We start from the raw sequence: 15,519 nt of genomic DNA on the forward strand, positions 1-15,519 counted from the left end.
GGGCAGGAAGCTGAACTTCCTAGAATGTTCTTTCTGAAGGAACCTAAGAAATCATCCTTCACTTTACACTGAGATCATTAGCGACTGATGGTATAACTGAGATATGGTGAAAAGCATGTTGTTGATTGCTCTCTTGAGAAGTCCTCACAGAGAAAAAATGAAAAACCCTCTAATTCAGTATCCATTCATTGAAGTAGAAAATTCAGTGATGAGAACGGGATTCTAGTGTAATGTTATTAAGTTGTTTTGAAACTGTGCCTTCCCTAGCTATTTATATTTTTCCAGAAAAAATTCCTTTGATATTCTCTCTCTCTCTCTCTCTCTCTCTCTCTCTCTTTCTCTCTCTCTCACTAACTAAAGAAGCAAGAGGCCACTTAGTAAGGTAGGTAGAGAGCCAAACTGGAAATCCAGGAAGACCTGAGATAAAATATCTGTCATACAAAACTGGATGTGTGATAATGATATGATCCAGAAGAACTTCAAAATGTTGAGTTGGAGAAAAGTTGCCTAGTCCTGGAATCATAAATCCAGTCCCTTGTACCTATCACACACACAGAGTCTCATTACACATGTTCTGCATATACTAGTTGTTGTGACAAAGACTAAAGTTAGCTTGCTCAGTTTCTGCACATTACACACTTGAAAGGAAATAAAATCGTTATCAAATAAATAGAAGTATAGAGAGAACCGGTCTTGAGTGTTGAAGTTGTAAGTTGAAATTTCTTCTGTGGCCCAGGATAAATTACCTAACCTTTCATTGTCCTAGACAATTCTTTATAAGTTACAGAGCAAGTACAAATCTGTACTGATAGAAGGGATTGCTGCATTTATAGGTTCCTAAACCAAAAAATAGCTAGTCTGGTCCAATCTCATCCTATTGAATAAGCTCATCATTTTCTTCTCTATTGAGTCAAAAGAGGCTTAAATTTTTCTTTGTAAAAAAGCCTACTTTTACTTGGCATAAGTATATTTTTAATTCATAAAACCTGACATCTTTTTTGGGTCCTATTTTTTTCTGAACAAGCTTAGAACAGCAGTTTATTTCAAATGTTCTTTATCAGATAAATGCAAGATCTTGTTTGTGTATTTTTTGCCTCAGAAATGTAAGGCTAATGGGATTTGATTGGCTTGGGATGTTCCAATGCTTTTGGCTTTCAGACTGCCTATTTGCAGCCATTTCATTTATCAATTTTGGGTGAAAGTGAATTTTTTAGATTCTTGAACAACTGAGTATAATAGCCCCTCTCTTGTCCTATTTTCATCTTACACCAGCTAAGAATTTGGGAATGAGAATGAATAAAATTTCTTTTAATTATAATATCTGAATTTGCATAGTTTTATATACATCATCAGAGTGGATCTTCTGAAACAACCCTGTCAAGGAAGTACACCTGAAACTGTTATTTCTATTTTACAAATAAACTGATGGCAGTTAAAATGCAATTTTTTAATAAATAGAAATGTGATTATTTGCTGAGAAATTCTGCATCTACATGTCATATATGTATTTGTTTGGTAGTAAGTGATACCACATTAGTAGTCTGAAGACTAAAAATCTCCGACAGATATATTAAGCACAATTTATAAACTTTCCCTAGGTTCCAATATGTCTTACTTCAGTCTTAGTTAGTAGAAGGAAGAAATAATTAATAAATTCATTGATTAGGATCATGCTTGCACTTCTAGTTTTAACTTCAGTCAGTTTTCTTTTGTTTAAAGAGATCATAAAATATATAAATTAAAAAGATGTTTAAAATCTCTTTTATTCATCAAAAGCAATAGTTCTGGTTATGTAATATAAAGTGCACATCTTTTAAACAGTCAACACATATTTATTAAGCAGCTACTCTAATGTGAGGCATTGATCTTGGGAAAGAAAGACCAAAAGAAACAATTCTTGCTTTTAAGAAACTTGCATCCTAGGGACTTCCATTTTATGGCCTAGTATTATGATTTGTCAATTTTCTCCCCTTTCTAGTCCTCCCTTTTCTGATACATGATTGTATTTTCTTTACTGGTTAGAATACTTTTGAAGGAAGGAAGGAAGAAAATAGCATTTATTAAGTACTTATTATGGGCAGAGTACTAGACTCAGTGCTTGAGATGACAATACAAAAATAAAAGAATCCCTATGCTGAAGTTTGACATTGATTAGGGGAAAATGATACAGGAGGCTTCAGCTATAAGCGAGGCAAAGGTCTTGTGGTCCTTGGAGTACAGAGACTATCTTGTTTCCTGTGTTTCTATCCCCAGAACTCAACACATAGGAAATACAATATATGTTTCATTTTCATTATTCTTCATGTTCCTGAATGAGAAAAAAAAACCTACTTTAATATATGGCAAAAAGATATGGTCCATTTCCTGGTACTCTTGTGAAGTAATGAATAGAAAACATAATTAAGATTACATTTCTGAAAGTATGAAATCAAACCTTATTAATCAAAGGATGCAAAGAATAGTGTTTATTAACAAACTACAACTTTGATAATTTTTAGGCTTTTTCCTTCTTGGACTCAACAAGCTTCTTTCTCTGCTCAGTAGAAAGCTATGTATAACCATCCAAGGTGATCGATCACTTGGCAAGTTTCCATCAGCCAATACTATCCCTAACCCACCATAGGCAGCTTGAGTCCCAAATGTAAGAGATGCAAGAACCAGCCCTAGTCATGCCAAAGAAGCATACTAATGGCAGGAACCTCAAGTGGGATGTTTATACTTTTAGATAAGGATGTCCTGAAGTTGTTTTCCAGCTAATGTGAATGGTACTTTACTTCAAAATGACTGATAAAATTGTTTAAGATTTCTTGTATAATGGTATAGTGTATGTATAAAATTATAGCATTTATTATATAAATTATCTTATTATTTAATATTATAAATCTTATAATGACATATGTATATAATTACACATATGCATATAATGATATAATTGTTTATAATATAATCATACAATTATATAATATGCAATCATATAATTATATTATGCAATATGCAATTATATGTGATATAAATTATTATATAAATAATATAATTTATTATAAAAGTTTTATGATATTTTTATTCTGTGGTTTATCTTATCAGAAGGTAAAACCATGTTTAACAGTTGTTTTTTTTTGTGTGTGTGTGTATATATTGCTTACTATACTATACAATGTAAGTTTTTAATCTTATTTTTAAAGAAAAATAAAACAATTTAATCACAAAGTGGAAACTAAACAAAATAGAGTTAAACTGAGCTGATAAACTTATTCCTATTATCACATTGTAAATCTTATTCTAGCTGAAAATACACAAGGAAAATTTTGGGGGAATATACAAGGCCAAAGGAGGGTTTTATTTAAGAGATGACAAAAGCTTTGAACCTTGAAGAAAGCTGGGAATTCACCAAGGGACTGGTAAAGAATGCATACTTTTCAGGAATAGGAGATAACTTTTATAAAGGCACAAATTTGGGAAGTGGGATGTCATGTAAAAATCAGCAAGAGGGTCAATTAGCTGGACAAAATAATACATAAAGGAGTTTAGTGCATAATCTATAATAATCCTGGAAAGGCAGGTAATTTGGAGCCAGATTCTAAAGGAATAGTTAGTTTAGCAATTTACAAATGATTTTTATATCAGTTATCTCATTGGAACTTCATAATAGTTGTTACTTTGGTGCTATTAGCATCCTTTTTTAAAAGATGAAGAAATTTTGGCTTGAAAATCCTAAATGACTTTATTGAGGGTTATATAACTAATAAGTCAAGTCAATAAGTATGTTATTGCTATGTGTCAGATTCTGTGCTAAATGCTAGGGATACTAAGAAAAGAAAAATATAGCTCCAGGTTTCAAAGAAGATAGAAACAATTATGTAGATCAAGGGCAAATAGCATGTCAAATGGAAATCATATCCGAGGGAAGACACTAACAGGGAGACTGGGGCAGGAAAAGCTTGTTTACAGAAAATAGGATTTGAGGTAAATATTGAATGAAGTCAGGAAAACCAGCAGTTAGAGATATGGAAGGAAGGCTTTGCAGACGTGGGTGACAATCAGTGAAAAGACAAGGAGTATGGTGATGTAGCATCTTCTGTGAAGAACAGCAAGAAATGCAGCATCAGTGGATTATAGATCACATAATAGCGATCAAGCTATAAGAAGATCAGATATATATAGGAGGGAGTCAATTGAGAAGGTCTTAAAAAGTCAGTCAGAAACTTTCATATTAGAGACAGAAGTGAACCACTGAGTTTACTGAGTAGACTGGTGAAGCAGTCAGACTTGTTCTTTAGGGAGGTTCCTATGGCTACATAGTAGAGGGTGTACTAGAGTAGAAAGAGATTTGAGATGGGGAGCTCAACCACAGGACTATTGCAATGATACAGTCATGAGGTGATAAAGAGTTGTTGGAAGAGACAAGTGGACATATATAAAAGATCCTGAAAATCTAAGAAAAAAAAAGATAGTATCAAGGAGAAAAAGGTGATTTACAGTGTCAGAGGTTATTAAGAAAATTGAGGAAGGATATGGATTGAGAAAAAGTCTTTAGATTTAATTAATAAATTGTCACTATTTGAATTCAAATTTTTTTCATTCCAAGCCAATAATCATCCACCTTACCATCTTGGTTCCTCTGGTATTAAATATCAACAAGAAGGAATCATATTTGATTTTTAGAGATAATAGAACTTTAACAGAGCTTTAATTGATAACTTCAAATGGACATTTGATAGGGAAATCATGATTCTAATCATGGCTAAAGAAAACCCTTAAGAAAAAATTGCCCATTCATTTGTATAGTTGATATACCTAAAATATTGAATGCCAATTAGGATCAACAAAAACTACAGTGACGATTACACCTTACTTGACTTTAACAGAGAAAACATGGAAGTAGGAACAAATTCTACTGCTCTTCTCTTTCTTACTCAATCTTTACTCCAAATTTTTTGGAACTTTGTAATATTCTCTCTAAAATGTAATATTCTTTGTTGAGGTTTTCTTGGAATCTCTGGAGGCAGTTTTAGTTTCAGTTCAGTAATCACAAGACTACAGCCAGAGGTTAAAATCCAAATCCTTTATTGTCTCTTTCCAAGTCTTGTCTCCTTTCCTGTGGCCTGGTTAGCTTTCTTATAGTCCAGATCCTTTATTATCTCCTTCTTGGGCTGGGCAGCTTTCTGGAGAGCCTTCCAGGCTGTCCTTGATTCCGAGAGCTTAAGCTCCTGCCTGCCTTCTCTGACTTCTGAATCTCCCCAATTGAATCCTGGCTGAGGCTCTTAGCTTATATATGCTCTCTTATCAAAGGTGTGAATCTTGTAGAATTGTAGTAAGTACTAAGTACATATACTGAACTAGAGAACTGGTAAGCACCAGGCTAAATTAGATAAGTATTGTCTTTATCAATTCCACTGACCTAGCACCTTGTTTCAAGTTCTGGCCCATAACGGAACTTGAAGTACCTTCTCATGCTGTTCTCATGGCTGTATCATTCTTCTTACTCTGCTTAAATCATATCAGCCATACCTTGGCATATCTTATGCTACCAAAAGTCTACTTTTAAAGAATTTGGCACTTCAATTGGTTTTAAATAGTTGAAATCCTATGAATTCTTATAGAAAGGACACAAAGAGTTCATAGATCCAATCTAACTAGAAGAAAAATTCCTTTCTACATATGAAATGGAAAAAGAAATCAAATTTGCCATAGCACAAATATGAAAACAGCCGGGAATTCTACTGTTATTTCATAAATTCTACAAAGACAGATATAAATGAGAAATAATGAAAGATCATTTTAATTAAAGCAGAGATACTCACCACCTATTCAATACCCCCTAATTGTTCTCATTATGGTACCCTGCTTGGCCCCTCAAATATAACTAAGCTATGTGATGATTGGGACTGAAGTTTCCTATTTCCATCCAGGTTGTGGAATGATACTCATTCATCATAATGCATCCCTAGTAAAAGGAATTCATTTTCCCTATATCCTTTCCATTATCTGCCCCCCAATCACAGTCAGGACAGTTTGATAATAGCATGGGGCCTCATCCTTCTTTGCTCCAGTTTACAACCTGACAGTCATTTGTTAAGAGGAAAATTGGGATGCAGTTCTAACCCAATGAGGCTTTATTTATGTGCTGTTGATTTCCATTCTGCGAGGTGAAGAGTTCCCATGATCCCAATTTCGGCACAGGGAGAGGAGATTCTGTTGACAAGCTGCTACACCCAGAATTTAAACAATTCTGAAAATGCTGCCCATGGTCTCATTTTACAGTGAGCAATTATGAACCGTGAAATCAACGTATTTATTTGCACTGCACTCAGAAACCGGAGTCAATTCTTAGGGATCAGCATTAGAAATGAATTGGTTCTAACAAGCTTGAAAATAATGGGAGAAACTAACCTGAGATTTTAATGAGTATCTTCATTCTATTTTCATTTTAGCCTATCACTGAATAGATATCAGTTCCATAGTGTTTTTAATTACTAAAATTGTTCCCCTAAAATTGTTCTTACTCGGTCCCTCTTCTCACATGCAGACATCATTCTAGCACCTATCTTTCATCTTTGCTCATGTTATTATCTGGAATACAATTATTTTCAAGATCTCCATATAAATCCCACTTCCATTAACCTTTCTTGAAAATCACCTTTCTGACTGGGCAAAATGGTATATCCTGGAGGACTTAATCTTTTCAGTTCTAGAACTCCTGTCATGGAATAACCATTGACATTAGTGAGAGTTAAATGTGGCTCAGTATCTCTTGGTCACCAGCTGTCTTTTATATGTATTCCTTCTCTAATTCAATTTAACAAAACATATTACAACACAATATAGCATGATATGATATAATATAATGAATAATAAATGAATATAAAATATATTTACTGAATATATTTTATTTAATATGTTTAATAATATTTAATAACTTAATTTAATAATTAATGTCTAACATATTAAATTATATTTAATATATAACATATATAAATATGTTACTGCACTAAATATTGAGGATTCAAATAAGAAAAATGATAAACCTTATCCTCAAGGAACTAATAATGGGAGAAGATAATACACAAATGAAATTGAAAAGATGATGGAGTATTAGAAGGTACCTCTCATGGAAGCATGGTGATGATACAGTTGAAATCAAATAAAACATGATGTCACTCAAAAATGAAGAGTTGGTTTGGATTCTGATTCCCCTTTAAAGGAAAGCTTTAGGAGGAGATTTTTTTCTTTATCTTCTAGATTTCCAACAAGAGTAAGCAGCTGATTATAATGAATGAGTTTTGAGGATCAAAGCTGAAATGATATCCATGATGATGAGTTTTCTGGTGATAAACTTATCCTGGGGGAAATGGATACATAATGATGGTAGAATCAAAACTTAGCAGATTAGCTTATGAAAAGCAAATATCACACTTCTTCCTTGCTTTCAAGTTCTAAGACAATAATCAAACCAATATTGTCATTATTTCTGGAAAGGGTTTATCAATTATCTTACAGCTATACTTACTAATTTATAAATTTCTACATCAAAATACCACTCTTTGGCTAACATTTCCCTATTATGTGTTCTCTCTGTTTGTTAGAGTATAAATTCCTTGAGGACAGTAACTATCTCTTACTTTAAAAATGTATATATTTCACTAAATGTTTCCCAATTACTTGAAAAATTAATTTAAATTTTAAAAATTCAATTCCCAATTTTCTCTTTCCCTTTCCTTCTCTTCAGATGGCAAGTACTGTGATATCAATTATACATGTGGATTTATGCAAACATATTTCTGTATCTACCATGTTGTAGAGGAAAACAGAAAAAATCAAGAAAATGAGGAAGGTAAAAAATGTTTTAAATCTGTACTCGGAGTTCATCAGTTTTCTCTCTGGCACTGGATAGCATTATATATCATTTGACATTTGGAATTGTCTTGTAACATTGTCTTCATAAAAGTCTTTCAGAGTTAATCATCTTTACAATAATGCTTTTATTGTGTACGATGTTCTCCTGGTTCTGTTCACTTAAATTTGCATGAGTTCATATAAGTCTTCCCAAGTTTTTCTGAACCCATGCCACTTGTCATTTGTCAAAGCAAAATAGTATTCCATGACAATCTTATGCCATAACTTGTTAAGACATTCCCCAAGTGATGGGTATAACCTCAAATTCCAATTCTTTGACACCACAAAAATAAAAATATTTTTATAAAGTTTAAGTCTTTTTAAATTTTCTTTGATTTATTTGGATACAGATCTCATAGTAGTATTTCTGGGTCGAGTTTTTATAACCTTCTGGGTGTGATTCCAACTTGTTCCCCAGAACAGTTAAACTACTTTACAACTCTACCAATAATACATTGGTATCATTTTTGTCACTTCCCCTCTAGCATTTGCCATTTTTCTTTTCTGCAAGGTTAACCAATTTAATAGGTATTATTTGGTGGTATCTGAGAGTTATTTTAAACAGTAATTATTTTCATTTCTATGTTTATGCTTAACACAGTATTTGACACAACAAATAATTAATAAAAGCTCTCTTCCTTAATTTATTCTTCCATTATATTTTTCTTATAAATCAAAGAATTTCTGGCATTGGGAGAGATCCCAGAGGCCACTTTATGCAACTCAGATATACATAAGAATCTCTTCCACAGGGGATAAACATGGTCAGCCAGTTTCTGCTTAAAGACCACCAGTATGAAAAACCTATTACCCTTAACTAAAGCAATTAACTTCATATTTAGACAGTAACAATTACACTCCTTTGCAGCTTCTGTTCAAATCAGAGGACAAGGGTTTGAATCCCAGATCTACCATATGTTTTACTTGGATGATCCCATGCCAGTAAGTTCATCTTCAATTGATTTACCAGCAAAACGAGAGAGTTGGACTAGAAGACCTCATGTCATATTAGTTCTGGATTTGTGATTTTCTAAATCTATGAATGAATGACATCCAAGGCTAGTTTCACCTTCCAATTTATGTTCATTTAATTCTTGTTTCCCCTCTAAAAATAAACAGGTCAAATGATTTTCCCTTATATCCTCCCTCCCAATGGATTCTACATCATCTCAGTACTCCCAAGTTTATCTTTCCCTTGTCTAAACATCCCCTCCAGCCCTCAAACTAGCCTTTCATTACATACAACCTTGTACAATTATCTAAAAATTAGCTGATACTTCATGTGGCTTTGTAATGGTCTGTACAAAAAGATAACCATTTTTTTAGGAACTATTCTCCTTTTGTAACCGTACTAGTGCTTACTATGAGTCTGCACTCATAACAAGAGCTAAATAAATACTTGTTGTTGACTGTGTGCTTCTTACAACAGGAAAATAATGAGAGATTCAATGCCCCAAGGGATTTGTGATTTACCTTTTGAATATTTACAGTACATGCCATATAAATTTTGGAGCTGAGATAATAATATCAGGTTTGTACTTTGGAACTGGATTGGAATTGGATCACAGGACTTATATTTGGATTCTAACTCAACTACATATTTTATGGTTGGGGAAGCTGCTTAAACTCTCTGGACCTCAATTACCTTATCTTTCTAACTCCAAACCTATGATCTTATGAACTTATGATTTTAATATGAATTTAATTTCAGTAACTTAATTATACAAAATCAAAAAATGAAATATAAACTAGCATTTAGATGTTTGCAAAGAGTTCACCTTGTACAAACAATCCCCTCAGATGGGATATCAACTATTTTTTGACAAGGATTGTTTCATTATTGTCTTTATATCTCTAGGACCTGCTGGATTAGTCAATGTGCACTTAATATGTGCCAGATGTTTGGCACATGATATCTATTTTTAAGTAGATAGCAGAAGCATGGGATTGCAGAATTGGAAAGAACCTCAGTGGGCTTCTAATGCAGCCCATGATAAAATGAAAGAAACCTCCATTTGAATTATACTCAATAGGTATCCACATTCAGTTTGAAGAAATCTGATTCGGGAAGGCAAGACCTTGAAGGTAGCACATTGCACTTTTGGACAACTCAAATTATCAGGATGCTTTTTCTGACACCAAACAGAAATTTCCCTTGTGAGAATTATTTCCACCCCTTGCTCCTGGTTCTGTTTGTTGACTGACTCATTATTTTTGGAATAGTTTGTTTTCAACATTCATTTTGTAAGATTTTGAGCTCCAGATTTTTCTCCCTCTTCTTCCCTCCTCTCTCCTCAAAAGAGCAAGCAATCTAATTTAACACTACACATGTACAGTCATGTTAAACATTTTCACATTAGTTGTTGTGAAAGAAGACAGATTAAAAAAGAAAAACCAGTAGAAAGAAAAAAGAAAAATAGTATGTTTTTCTTTGTATTAGACTCCATAGTGCTGTCTCTGCCTGTGGTCAGCATTTTCCATCATGATCCTTTGGAAATATCTGAGATCATTATATTGCTGAGAAGAGCTAAGTCTATCAAAGTTGATCATTGTACAATACTGCTTTTACTATATACAATATTCTTCTGTTTCTGTTTACTTCCCTCAACATCAATTCACGTTAAGTCTTTCCAGGTTTTTATGAAATCTGCCTGCTCATCATTTTAATAGCACCATAGTATCCCATTTCTTTCAGAGACCACAAACTTGTTCAGTCATTCTCCAGTTGAGAGCATCTCCTCAATTTCTAATTATTTACCCCCTCTAAAAGAGGTGGAATAAACATTTTTTACATACGAGTACTTTTTCCTTTTCTATGATCTGTCTTGAATACAGATCTAGTAAATGACCAACAGGATGATTTCAGAAAGGCCTGGAGAGACTTACAGGAACTGATGCTGAGTGAAATGAGCAGGACCAGGAGATCATTATATACTTCAACAACAATACTATATGATGACCAGTTCTGATGGACCTGGCCATCCTCAGCAACGAGATCAACCAAATCATTCCCAATGGAGCAGTAATGAACTGAACCAGCTACGCCCAGAGAAAGAACTCTGGAAGATGACTAAAAACCATTACATTGAATTCCCAATCCCTATATTTATGCCCAAATGCATTTTGATTTCCTTCACAAGCTAATTGTACAATATTTCAGAGTCTGATTCTTTTTGTACAGCAAAATAACGGTTTGGTCATGTATACTTATTGTGTATCTAATTTATATTTTAATATATTTAACATCTACTGGTCATCCTGCCATCTGGGGGAGGGGATGGGGGGTAAGAGGTGAAAAATTGGAACAAGAGGTTTGGCAATTGTTAATGCTGTAAAGTTACCCATACATATAGCCTGTAAATAAAAGGCTATTAAAAAAAAAAAGAATACAGATCTAGTAGTGACATTGCTGGATCAAACAGTATACAAAGCTTTATAGTCCTTTAAACACAGTCTCAAATTACTTTCCAGAATTGTTAGATCACTTCATACCTCCACCAATAATACATTAGTGTTCCAATTTCCCCACACCTCCAACATTTATCATTTTCCTTTTCTATCTTATTAATCAGTCTGATAAGTGTGAGGTCATACTTCAGATTTGTTTTCATTTTATTTTTTTCTAATCAGTGATTTAGAGTGTTTTTTCATATAATTATATATAGCTTTATTTTTTTCATCTGAAAACTATACATATCCTTTGGCCATTTATTAATTGGAGAATGATTTTTTATTCTTATAAATTTGATTCAGTTCTCTATATCATTGAGAAATGAGGACTTTATAATAAAAAATCCTGGGTGTAAAAATTGTTTCTCAGCTTTCTGATTTTCTTCTAATCTTGATTATAATGGTGTTTGTGCAAAACCTTTTTAATTTAATGAAATAACAATTATCCATTTTGCATTTCATAGTGCTTTCAATTTCTTGTTTAGTTATAAATTCTTCAATTCTCTATAGATCTGACAGATAAACCATTTCTTGCTCTCCTAATTTATTTGTGGTATCACTTTATGGCTCAATCATGTACCCATTTCGATCTTATTTTGATACAGGATGTGAGATGTTGGTCTATGACTAGTTTCTGATATAGTATTTTTTAAATTTTTCACTAGGTTTTGTCAAATACTGTCAAACTCTTATCTCAGAACCTGGACTCTGGATTTATTGAACAATAGGTTGTCATAGTCATTTACTACTGTAGCTTGTATACCTAATCTATTTCACAGATACATTATTTCTTAGCCAGTATCAAATAGTTTTGATGATTATTGCTTTATAATACAGTTTTAGACCTTGTACAACTGGACCACCTTGCTTTGCATTTTTTAAATTAGATCTTTTTACTGTATTTGACCTTTTGTTCTTCCAGATTAATTTTGTTATTATTTTTTCTAGTTCTATAAAACATTTTGATAGTTCAATTTGTATAGCACTGAATAAGTAAATTAATTTAGGTGGAATTGTCATTTTTATTTTATTAGCCCTACCTATCTATGAAAAAATACTGTTTTCAATTGTTTAGATCTAACTTCATTTGTGTGAAAAGTGTTTTAGAGTTGTATTCCTGAGTTTGTTTAGGCAGGTACACTTTGAAATATTTTATATTGTTAACAGTTATTTTTAAATGAAATTTCTCTTTCTATCTCTTGCTCCTGAGTTTTGTTGCTAATATACAGAAAAGCTGAAGATTTACGTGGCTTTATTTTTTATCCTGAAACTTTGGTAAAGGTAATTGTTTCATGTAGTTTTTCAGTTAATTCTCTAGAATTTTTTATACATACCATCATATCTTCTGCAAGGAATGGCAGTTTTGTTTCCTCATTGCCTATTTTAACTCATTCACTTTCTTTTTCTTCATTAATTGCTAAAGCTAACAGTACTAGGACAGTGTTAAAAACAGTTATTATAATGAGCATCCATGTTTCACCCCTGATCTTATTGGAAAAGCTTCTAGTTTATCCCCTTTACATTTCAAGCTTGCTGATGGTTTTAGATAGATGCTGCTTATCATTGCAAGAAAAATTCCATTTAATCCTGTGCTCTCCAGTGTTTTTAATAAGCATGGGTACTGTGTTTTGTCAAAAGCTTTTGCTACATCTTTTGAGATGATCACATGATTTCTGTTAGTTTTGTTACTGATATAGACAATTATATTGTTTTCCTAATAGTCAACCAGTTCTGCATGGAGTAGCAATTTTGAGATCTATTGTAAGTTGACAAGATTTCCTGGAATCATAGCATGTCAATACAGGTCATAACTGGCAAGAGGAAGGGAGTTTTTAAAATATGTTGAGCTAGGAGAGAGTAAAGACATTTGACTCTTAGCCAGGACCCTTGACCCCATCCATCAGCTTGCTTTTAGGCACATGTTAGCCATCCTTTGTTATTTTCCTTTGTGGAAACCCAACAGACCCTGCTTCAATGATAAAGAGATATACAAATACCTGCATTAATTTGATGTTATGCCAGGGAGCTGAAAGTGGAGAAAAGTGAAATTGGGGATATCTGCGAGGCAGGTAAGAGAAATGCTGGCAACTTCTTTACCACACCTGCTTCTACCAAGATTTGGAGAGGTACCAAATTGTCCTGTGGTTTCCCCATTGTCAGGGTAGTCTGAGCAACCACACCTGTGTATGTGGAGTTTCCTCTACTCATATCCTCATGTTGTCAGGCAAAAGTGAAGATCTCTAGGAAGTTAGATAGAACTTTTGGTAGTATCTATATGAGAATCATGCAACATGAGCAGGCATGGACAGCCTGAGTCTCCATTATTTGAGGGAATTCCCCAATGTATGAGGTCAGAGATCCATTTGAGTAATCGAGTAAAGTGGATTCAATGATGTCTATTCACATTTCTCTGAATACCAGAGGATTTGAATACTTTTTCAAATGTAACACTGCTTCTAAGTAACTCTCCAAACTTCCCTAATTTGTATAGTTTGGGTTCCTGAAGGGTTGCTATTTCTTCCAAGTTTTCCCATACCTTGAGTTCATAAACCCCCAGCAATAAGCTTATCTTTAATCAGCAACCAGTAGATCTAATTGGTTGATAGCAAAGACATTTGCTAAGATTTCATGGTAAAAATGGTCGATACTAAATACTCTCTCCCATAAATCTGAGATAAATATCTACAGCATCCATTGAAGAATGGGAATAAGCATATTATAGCATTAATAAGGAAACATGTGACCAAGGCAACTCACAAATTGGTTACCATAAGGCCTTTATGTCCTTTATTCCATGGGTGTTCCTAATGTTGCTACTCTCTGATGATACTGTATCTATTGGGAAGGTTCCTTAGATGAACTCACAAGGTTAACTCTATAAACCAATCAATTGGAAGGTAGACTTGAAAGATAAATAAACAACTACACTGCTATCCTTGAAATATAAGGATAAGTGTGAAGTTCTCTTAGCCCAATGAATTATTTCTTTAATGAATGTATGGGAGGATATGAAAAAGAGTTCCATAAGATGGGCAGACATAGATAGGTTAAAGGCATGAATGGTAATATAGGCAACCTATACTGTTGTAGAGAACTTTCAAATTGATGGGATCACTGATTCATTTGAATTGAGAAATCATTTATTCTTAAATTGTTTCTTTTTGCATTTTGCAGAAATTGCCTTTTTTGTACAAATATTTACTTTTGTATCATCAATTCTGAGAAGTGTATCACAAAGGATTGAAGACCAGCTACAATTTGAAAAAGAACAAGATATTAGTTCTCCACTATCAAATACGAGCTATCTTAGACAAATCATTGGCTTTTCTTAGTCTCCTGGGTAACCCTTTGAGACTGTAAGTTAACATGTACTGTTGATTTACGTGGGGGGAGGGTGTTTTCATACTTTGAGTTCTCTAAACCAATTAAATCAGGGACTTGGACCAAAAAGCAAATAATAAACCCTATCAATTTCGCTGCTTGTTGGGAAGTGAATTCCTCTTCTACATTATTTATATACATATCTTCATTCTTTATCATTCAGGTTGGATTTTTTTAAACATTTGTTTCTTAATATTTTTGTTTTAAATTTCAGTCAGTGGCCCAGGTAGAGACTATTGTAACGTCGGGTATAATATTTGAAACCAAACTACATCCCCTTTATTTTTTTGGCTATATAGTTTTCTAACTTTTCCCAACAATTAAAAAAAATTGAACAATGATTCTATTCCCTAGTATTTTTTAGAATAAGTTTATGAAGCACTAGCCTCTTTATAGGTATTAAGGTATATTTCTAGCTTTTATATTATATTCTATTGATCTCTTTTTCTATTTTTCCTAATACCAGGCAGTTTTTATAATTATTGTATTATAGTGCATTTTGAGGTCTGGTAGAGTAAACTATTTCATAATTCTTCTTGATATTATTGCCTGTCTATTTTTCATCTCTGAAGTAGCCTATTTGGGATTTTGATTTGTATTATATTAAATCTGTAAATTAGTTTGGGAAATATTGACATTTTTACTATATTTTCTCAAGTCAGCCATGACCAGAAGACATCCATTCACTAGTTCATTTCTTTCTTGATTTCTGTCAAAATAATTCCAACTTTCTTCTACTATAATTCTTTTCTGTTTCTTGGTGGTATGAATATGATGCTGTGGTGCTGCAGTGCT

This window comes from Sarcophilus harrisii, chromosome 2 (genome assembly GCF_902635505.1).
Source record: "Sarcophilus harrisii chromosome 2, mSarHar1.11, whole genome shotgun sequence".
In the NCBI taxonomy this organism is placed as follows: Eukaryota; Metazoa; Chordata; class Mammalia; order Dasyuromorphia; family Dasyuridae; genus Sarcophilus; species Sarcophilus harrisii.